The 8,844-nt window shown below is 36.5% G+C and overlaps 1 pseudogene; it reads left to right on the top strand.

Annotated features, from left to right (window-relative positions):
• The first annotated feature begins 2,858 nt into the window (after nt 1–2,858).
• Nucleotides 2,859–4,348, top strand: LOC148842582 (protein JINGUBANG-like; annotated as a pseudogene).
• The last annotated feature ends 4,496 nt before the right edge of the window (nt 4,349–8,844 follow it).

Below are 8,844 nucleotides of genomic sequence, written 5' to 3' on the forward strand. Positions count from 1 at the left end.
AATTATACCTGGCAGCAAAAAGTTGACACAACCCAACCCCAAAAAACAGGGTTAGGGTTTTATATTTAGTTATTTAAATGTGAATACGGCCCAATCTGAAAAAAACTGGGTTAGGTCATGGGTGAATCCGCTAATCCGATTGTCAAGTCTAATTGAGATTATTTATGCATTGTTAGAAGTTTTCATTCTTTAATTTTTTTTATTTAGTCTGTACTTTTTATTGTTTACTCTTTAAATTATTAAGTGTTCAAGTTTTTTATAATTGAGCCGAATTTTTTATGTAATTTTTCTTTTTTTTTTTAATTTCAATTATTTTTTGAGATGATCCGAATTGACCCATGGGTCAACCCTAACCCAAACATTTAGGGTTAGGGTCTAGCATTTGACAACCCAACTCAAAATTCAACCCGAAGTACCTTGACCCAACCCACCCAACCCGATTACCAGGTCTAGATGGAACCAGCAGGCCGTTATATATCTGCTGCCCTGCTTTAAACACAATTAGTGAAGCTTCTTCTTAAGAATGTTAATAGGAAGATGACAGTATTGATAATGAAGCTTTATTGCTAGCTTAAAAGGTAAGAAAACCTTTACAAACCTTGTATAAGGCTTCCACCTTTCTCTATCTTTTCCTTCAAATCAAACATAACCTAAAAAAACAATTAATATAATCAAAGAAGACAGTCCATAATTAAATTTTCTTATCAATTCTTTTTGGTTTATTAATTATTAAGCCCTGTGCGTTATTCTAACATTCCCCAGGAATAAACGTTGTAGCTAAAAGAAGAGATGTAAACGGCGCGAGTTTTTTGATGAATGAATTTGAACTCAGACTTACCCCATGTATTTTCAGTATGACCCACCTAACAGTAAACCCTAATTTCAAGCAGATCAAATGATTGAGACCTCTTGCACAAGCTAGCTACTTTTGTCAACATTAATCTAAAAGGGAACCATTTAGTTCCGGAGAATGAAGGGTGTACTCTAAACCGGGCATAACTTGATCTCAGTGATCCAAGACCAATAATGACATGATTTTATTTAAAGTTTTCTCTCTCTCTCTCTGTGAAATGTGTGGAACCGAAGTAAACTAAAACCAGAAATACCTGAAGAAGAAAAGGGTTCAACAGAAAATTGTATTTACTAGTAATTAGTTTAATCATTAGAACTCAAAATGTTCAAACAAAAACCCCTTGTATATCCAGTCTTAATTTATTATAGCTGATTTTGATAGGATCATTTTATAAAAGAGGCTCAATAGTCAACAATGTTGTCAAGATTCACATATGAATAGTTGGAGAGAATCCCATGTTAGAAAAGACAGAGAGGTGCAAGAGACTAATATATAAAAGTGGCCCATAATCCAATACCTTTACAAACCTTGTATATACCATCTTTTGAATTATATATGGTGTCTGGTTTTGACGACTCCACTCAAATGCATGCATAACAAATAATAAAATTTCACATGGGAAATTTGGAACCCAAAATAGCCCCAAAAGTTTCCATTTCTCATCCTTTTGCTCACGATCCAAATTTACGGCTAAAAACATCAACAATTCCTCATTTTCTAAAATGGTCATTAACTTTCCTCTTTCAAAGAGGAAATTTGAGTCCTGAGCTTCAGCTAAAATTCTTCCTCTCTTGCTTTCATCAAAACCAATTTACAAGTACCCTAATCACTCCTTATCCCTAAACTCTCATCACTTGTTTCCCCTTTCCTAAATGCTTCCTCCTCTATAATCGCTCCTTTCCAACTTGCTCTCAACTCTTAAACCTCCTACTTTCTCTCTTTCTCCCGCAAAAAAAAACCGTCTTTCCTTGAAAATCATCCTCCATCTCTGACTTTTGTAGAAGTTAAACCTACAATCTTTTGTTGGATATGATGTTTTAGTCTTTTTCTTTACCCATAATCGTGCCATTAATGCATGGGCTCTCTTAAATAGTATATATGCGAAGCCAATGCCCTCAAATAGGAGGGTTTATCATGCAAACAAGTAGTAGGGGTGACAATGGACATGGTTAGGGGTTGGACCCTAATGAACCAAAATCAATTTGAACAGGTTATTTGACCACTTCAGAGTTCAGACTTACTTAATAGTCCAAAGTATTTATTAGATTGGATTGGACCTGATTCAGCCATAATGAATTTATATTGGACTGATTCATTAAAATAATGAATTTATATTAAACTGAACGAATACATGTGATCTATTGATATTGATAGAATATGAAAGTATGGGTGTCAATGGACCAGGTTTAATTGGAATGGACATAATCTAAATTAAAACCAATTCAAACAGACATTGATTGGGCCAGTAATTAAATTAAAGGATTCATCGGATTGGATTGGACCTGGTCCGGCGCGTTTGTAATGAATTCATATTAGACCAAAATCCGGTTCATTTACAACCAACCTTACCTTACAAACAAGTGGCCTAATTGTAATTAAAATTTGTCTATAATAGATGTGGGTGGGTCATGGGTGCCCTTATTTTCTAGATAAAACGTGTTGTTTTAATTACAAATTAATCAAACATAATTTATTCTTCTGAATCCAATTCAAAGCCCAACCTAAATTAATGCCTCAAGTCAAGACTTGCCACACTGGCGTGGGTAGTAATAAGTCCCGGTGTCTGTCCCAGACACAATTTAAACGCATGGTTGCTAGCTGCTAGCTGGTTATATCCATTAAACCATTAATAATGGCTCTCTTATTGTCGGCAGTAACAACGAACAACTAATTAAAAAGCCTCTAGTAGATTGTAGTACACCACTCTATGAGCAATTAGACTTTCTCGATGCTTTTAAATAGCCTCCAAACTGATGAAAGGTTAAGTGACTAGCTCTCTACCAATTAAAGCATCTTCCAATCATCTCCTTTACGATCATGGAATTCTATAGCGGAACCCATGAGAGTTTCTTTGATGAAGAACAGAATACTCCAAAATCACCTACTCCCCTTTCCTTCAAAACCCATCATCAGCTAAATATCTCGGAAATCGACAAGGAATGCAGTTCGCCAAGGCCCTTGTCGCCCATAGACCAGCTCCCACCCCAAAGCCCTGAGTCACCATGGACACTCTTTCCTCTCCATCCTTCCCCTTCTCTTCTCTACCAGTGTCTCACTTCACTCTACCGTCACGACGGCAACATCTTCTCCATCGCAGTTCTGAGGGATCTTGTGTTCACAGGATCTGAGAGTAGCCGTATTCGCGTCTGGAGAAAACCAGAATGCATGGAGCGCGGCTATGTCAAGGCAAAGTCGGGTGAAGTTCGTACCCTTTCAGCTTATGGTAACATGCTTTTCTCGGCTCATAGAGACCATAGAATTCGTGTGTGGAGTATTTCGTTATCTGATAAATTTCGTTCTAAGAAGATCACAAGCTTACCTCGACGGAACTCGTTTCTTTTGTTCCCAAGGTCCAAGTTCCAACAACACCACAAGGATTGCATCTCTTGTCTTGCTTATTACCACGCTGAAGGGATTCTGTACACAGGTTCGTGGGACAAAACCGTTAAAGCTTGGAGGATGTTAGATAGAAAGTGCGTTGATTCATTTATGGCACACGAAGACCACATCAATGGAATTGTGGTTAACCAGGAAGACGGATGCGTTTTCACCTGCTCATCCGATGGGTCTGTCAAGATTTGGAGGAGGGTGTTCGGGGAGAGCTCACACACGCTCACCATGACTCTCAAGTTCCAACTGTCGCCCGTGAACGCCTTGGCATTGAGCAGGTCTCCCGACGCTAGTTTCCTCTACTCGGGCTCCTCCGATGGATGCATCAACGTCTGGGAGAAGGAGAAGGTGTCTGGTAGATTTAACCATGGAGGATTTCTTCATGGTCATCGCTTCTCTGTTCTCTGTTTAGAAGCCATAGACGGATTGGTGTTCAGTGGTTCGGAGGACACGACAGTGAGAGTGTGGAAGAGAGAGGAAGGGACTAGCTTTCATGCATGTCTGGCTGTGTTGGATGGTCATCGTGGGCCGGTCAAATGCCTGGCTGCGTGCTTGGAGATGGATACGCTGGCAATGGGCTTCCGGGTCCATACTGCAATCTTGGATGGAACATTTAAGATTTGGAGGGTAAAGGTTTTTTCAAGCGAAACGAAGCTGACGATGAAATTGGATGACGCAGACACGAATGATCAGAAGAAGAAAAAAGCGGAATATGAGAGATATGTCCGGTGTTGTCGCCATCATGGGTTGAGAAGAAACGATCTATTGCTACCATGTGAATATATATATAGCTTTTAATTTCACTAATTTGTTTATCTATGCAGTAATTAACTACTTACAAGTTAATTAACTAGGAACCATATCAATATTAATTTATTGACTGTTTTTGTTGAATAGTACTTTATGTACTTTTAAAATTTCAGAGTATTAGTGTATTACTGATGAAGATGCACTAAAACATCATTGGCTAGCTAGTGGTTTAACTTTATTAAGTTTGGGATAGCCCGACATTTAATCTGTGTTTGGTTGGTTTGAAGAAAAAAGTAGGGAAAGGTACGAAAACCTATATATGATTTGTAAAGGTTTTCCTACCTTTTCCTTCCTTTTCCTTCAAATCAAATATAGTGTTAGTGCTCCACTAATTCTATCAACTTCCCTCCATATATGATATATCCCTCCTGTTATATCCTAAAGCTATGTTTGGTTTGAAGGAAAAGATAGGGAAAGGAAGAGAAAGGTGGGGAAACCTATATGAGGTTTATATAGGTTTTCCCGCTTTTTCCTTTCTTTCTCTACTTTTTTACTTTTTCCTTCAAACCAAACACAGCCTAATTGATTAACCCGTTTACAAACTATATATATACATATAAAGGAGATCAAGTGCAACCTGGGACTGGGACTGCTGAATCCCAATTGGGCTAGCTGGGAGGCTCTATGCTCTTTCCTCACTTAGTTTCCTTTTGCGTGTGCTTCAAAAACAAGCTAAATGTCCTTTTATAACAACATCCTATTGTATGCAACCGAATGTTGAAGTGTAACTGTTTGGTTGATTGAGGGATTTTACCATTTGATCATCCAGTCTACACAAGTCATTTGACTTGTCATTAACACAGTAAGAGTTGGAAATAAGATCTAATAAAGATTCTAAATAATGGATTTTCTGTGCATAAAAATGAATGAAAAACACTTTCATAAAAATGAACAACTAAAAGAATATTGTAAAAAATAGATAATTATAATAATATAATTAAAGAGGAAAACTTCATTGTGGGTGCAAAAGTGTAACACAGAGATAACTTATTTCCCATCAATATGTGGCTTGTCACAAGGCTACTGGATTGTCCAACATGTTGAGGAAAAACAAATGAGCGCCTGTGGCCACTCTACCAGTAGTATCGCCCCTATTCTTTGAATCTCCATGATCAAGCTAGTTGAGTGAAGATTCAAGCTGTCAACAATAAATCTCCCTAGAGAAACTGGATTAGGTTGGAAGGGAATGGGCTTTCTCAGGTAACAGAGAGAAAATAACAGTAATTTGAGTATATCACGACTTTGAATCTCCATGATCAAGCCGAGTGAAGCTTTAAACTGTCAACAATCAATCTCCATAGAGAAATTGGATTAGGTTGGAAGGAAATGGGTTTTCTCAGGTTACAGAGAACATAATAGTAATTTGAGTATATCACGACGTACTTTGAGTCGTGTTTGATCCTAAGTAGATGTTGAGGTTGTTTTTTGGGATGGGAAAATTCAAAAAACTTAGAAAATTAGAAAGGGGATTTTAGGGTGAGTTTTGAGAGAGGGAAGGATGGCCACGTGGCATTCTAATTTTGCAGGAAGAATTCCAATTTGTTATGCAAGGGTAAGCCAGGCTCAGTTTGGAAGAAGTATAAATGCAAATATGTACAACATAAATACATACAAAAATAATACAAAATATAAGGTTTTGCATTCTATATATTTGGTTTCTTACTCCTTCAAAAACCCACTAGTATGTAATATGTATCATTGGAATTTCAAAACATTTCTTCCAACGAGATGGACACCTGTCTATCCAGTTTCAAGAACATGATAGTGGGCAAGCACATTATAAATAAGAGACCCACTATAAGGAGAAATTATTTTACCACTCTAATTGGAGTGGTTTATCCACATAGGAGGTTAAAATCACCACGTTCAGCCCAAGGCCCCGTTCGCTTTTCGGTAAGTTACTTATCCAAGTAAATGCATTTACCAGGATAAGTTTTTCCTACAAAATACTTACCTGGGTAAGTGCATTTACCCAAGTTCTTTTATTTCTTATGTAAATAAGGCAATGACCATTTTAGCCATAAAAATCCATTATTAAAAAGGGCATTTTTGTTCCATTCAAGTGTTGGGAAAGTTATTTACCCACCTAGGAGTTGTGTATTACTTATCCCTAAGTGATACCCGGGAAAATAAATTTTCCCTGGTTCCCACATAAACCTGAAAAAGAGTATGGGAATCTTGGTCAATGGAAACCAAAACCCCATTGACTAACTTTTCTCCCTCTCAAAATCCGAAAAAAGAACGCCCGCTAAGAGATAGAGACATGTAGGCAAAATACCACCAAAACTAGAACCCAAACTGAAGTTTTTACAACATAATAACTTGGTTTCCAACATTAGATTGAGTTTGTCTATAAATATTTATAGCATTGAATGGAAATAATCTTGGAATCATGGGGAGATGAAGTGGGTAAGCAAGTTTGTGGGTCAGATGTTGACTTATTGATGAGATGAGCAAAAAACAACGTTGATCAATGTATTCCTGGTAGCATTGTTTGGGGCATTAATAATTAGGTCCATGAACCAATAGAAGGACTTTCGAGCCCTCGAAGCCAAGAAGGACTCCCTCCTCGAGATCAACAAAGCCATGAAGAAGGCCATGTGGATGTGGGTCTTCCTCTCTCCAGACTCAAGAGTCATCTATAGCGAAGCACCCACACAACCAAGCGTAGAAGGAGTCAATGTAAAGGAAGATTCAAAACCCAAGTCAAAATTTGTAGGCCTGTTCATTTGCTTTGATATCTAAAAATGCAATAATTACATTAAGAGGTATATTGGTATAGATGAACTTTTCTTTCCTCTAAACTCTGAGTGCAGAGAATGTTGTTATGAACTCTGAATTCTGAAAATTATTAAATATTCATTTTGACCCCATATATGAGAGTTTTTGTTTGTCTTTTTGGGGGTATCATTGAAAAATAAAAAATTGTATAATTGCACTTTAAGAGATGAGAGATAAGAGAAAATTGATGTTGTTTGAGGTCTTCGGGATGAGGTTAACCATCGAAGTCTTCGGGATAAGACCTAATCCCTAGCAGAGTCATCATCCGTATGAAGTTCTCCTGTCTGGGTCGCGCTTATCCACACAATGTGGTGCCGATGTGGCTGGAGAGAAAGTGGGCCGTGGAGGTGACGTGACGCTGACATGGTTGAGGAGATAAGGTGGGCCGTGGAGGTAACACAACGCTGACATAGCTGAGGAGATAAGGGGGGCCACGGAGGTGATGCAGCGTTGACGTGGCCGAGAAGATAAGGTGGCCATGTAAGGAACACGTGGCATCAGAGGCCAGCTCAACCATAACCCGGACAGAAACAAACAACCACTTTTCTCTTAAAGTTAAAAGATTCTTATTAAGAGATAAAAGTTAAGGGGAAATGAAGAAGCCTTATGTGACTATGTCTGACCAGGTTCTATGTTCCTAGGTTCTAATTACAAAGGCCAAGATCCTCTCTAAAACTAAAAGCTTTGAGAACCATTTAGAGGAACCGTTGCTTCTCATTTTAATATAACATGCTATTAAGAAAGACATTCCAATGAAAGTGTTTTTCTTGATAACTGCCACAACACGCTTGGGTCAACTCCTAGAATTGACAAACTTTCCAAGTGAAAAGATTCAATTAGATTGAAAAATCAAATGATCAGAGAAGGAACATACTTACACAAGAGCACAATCTGCAGTTTCCAACACAATGAACAAAATATAGGTTTTAACGAAAAGGATACCGTTTTACACTTGATAATGGTTTTACCAACTTAGTAATTTACAATTACTACCCTTCCACCAGCTCGACCATAAATGGTGAAATGGTTCATATTAGTTGCCCCGTACTTAGTACAAGGGTTATGCCTAGTAGATATTAAAAAAGGAAACCTAGGAATTTTCTCATTTTTCTGAATTTTTTATTTTTTTATTCCATGTTATTTTGAAAAAACCAATGAGATTCTCTCCTCCCCCATAAAAAAACTTACCTAAAATCTCTCTCTCTCTCTCTCTCTCTCTCTCCTAATAACCTAAATAATCTCTTCTCCTAAACTACCCCCTCCACTTTTGTCATTAAAAATAAATATCTTAAATAATAAAACATTAAAAATATTTAAATAATTATATAAAAAATATTTAATGGTATGTAATAATTTTAAAATAATTAAAATTCAAATAAAAATAATAAATATTTTACATTAATTTAAATATTTAAATAACTATATATTTTAAATGGAAAAATATTTAACATGACTAGATTTTGTATATAACAAAATTATGTAATAATAGTAAAATTATAAACTATTATTTGTGATTATACTATTTATTGACTAATTTATTATATTGTTTCAGTATTTATTGTATTTTTGTCATTATTATATTGTATTTTTATTAGTTATTAATTGTATTTTTATTATCAATATATTTTCAGTAATTGTGTATTTCCGCTTTAAATTTCAATAATTAGTGAAAATTAAACTATTGCTATTTATTAGAGATTAGACTATTAATTTAGCTAAAATTAGGAGTGTTCATGGGTTGGTTCAATTTGGTTGTAGGTTGTTAATTTGGCCAACCAAATTGACCTAGT

This window comes from Nelumbo lutea, chromosome 8 (genome assembly GCF_056320005.1).
Source record: "Nelumbo lutea isolate HS-2025 chromosome 8, American lotus-T2T, whole genome shotgun sequence".
NCBI classification, from domain to species: domain Eukaryota; kingdom Viridiplantae; phylum Streptophyta; class Magnoliopsida; order Proteales; family Nelumbonaceae; genus Nelumbo; species Nelumbo lutea.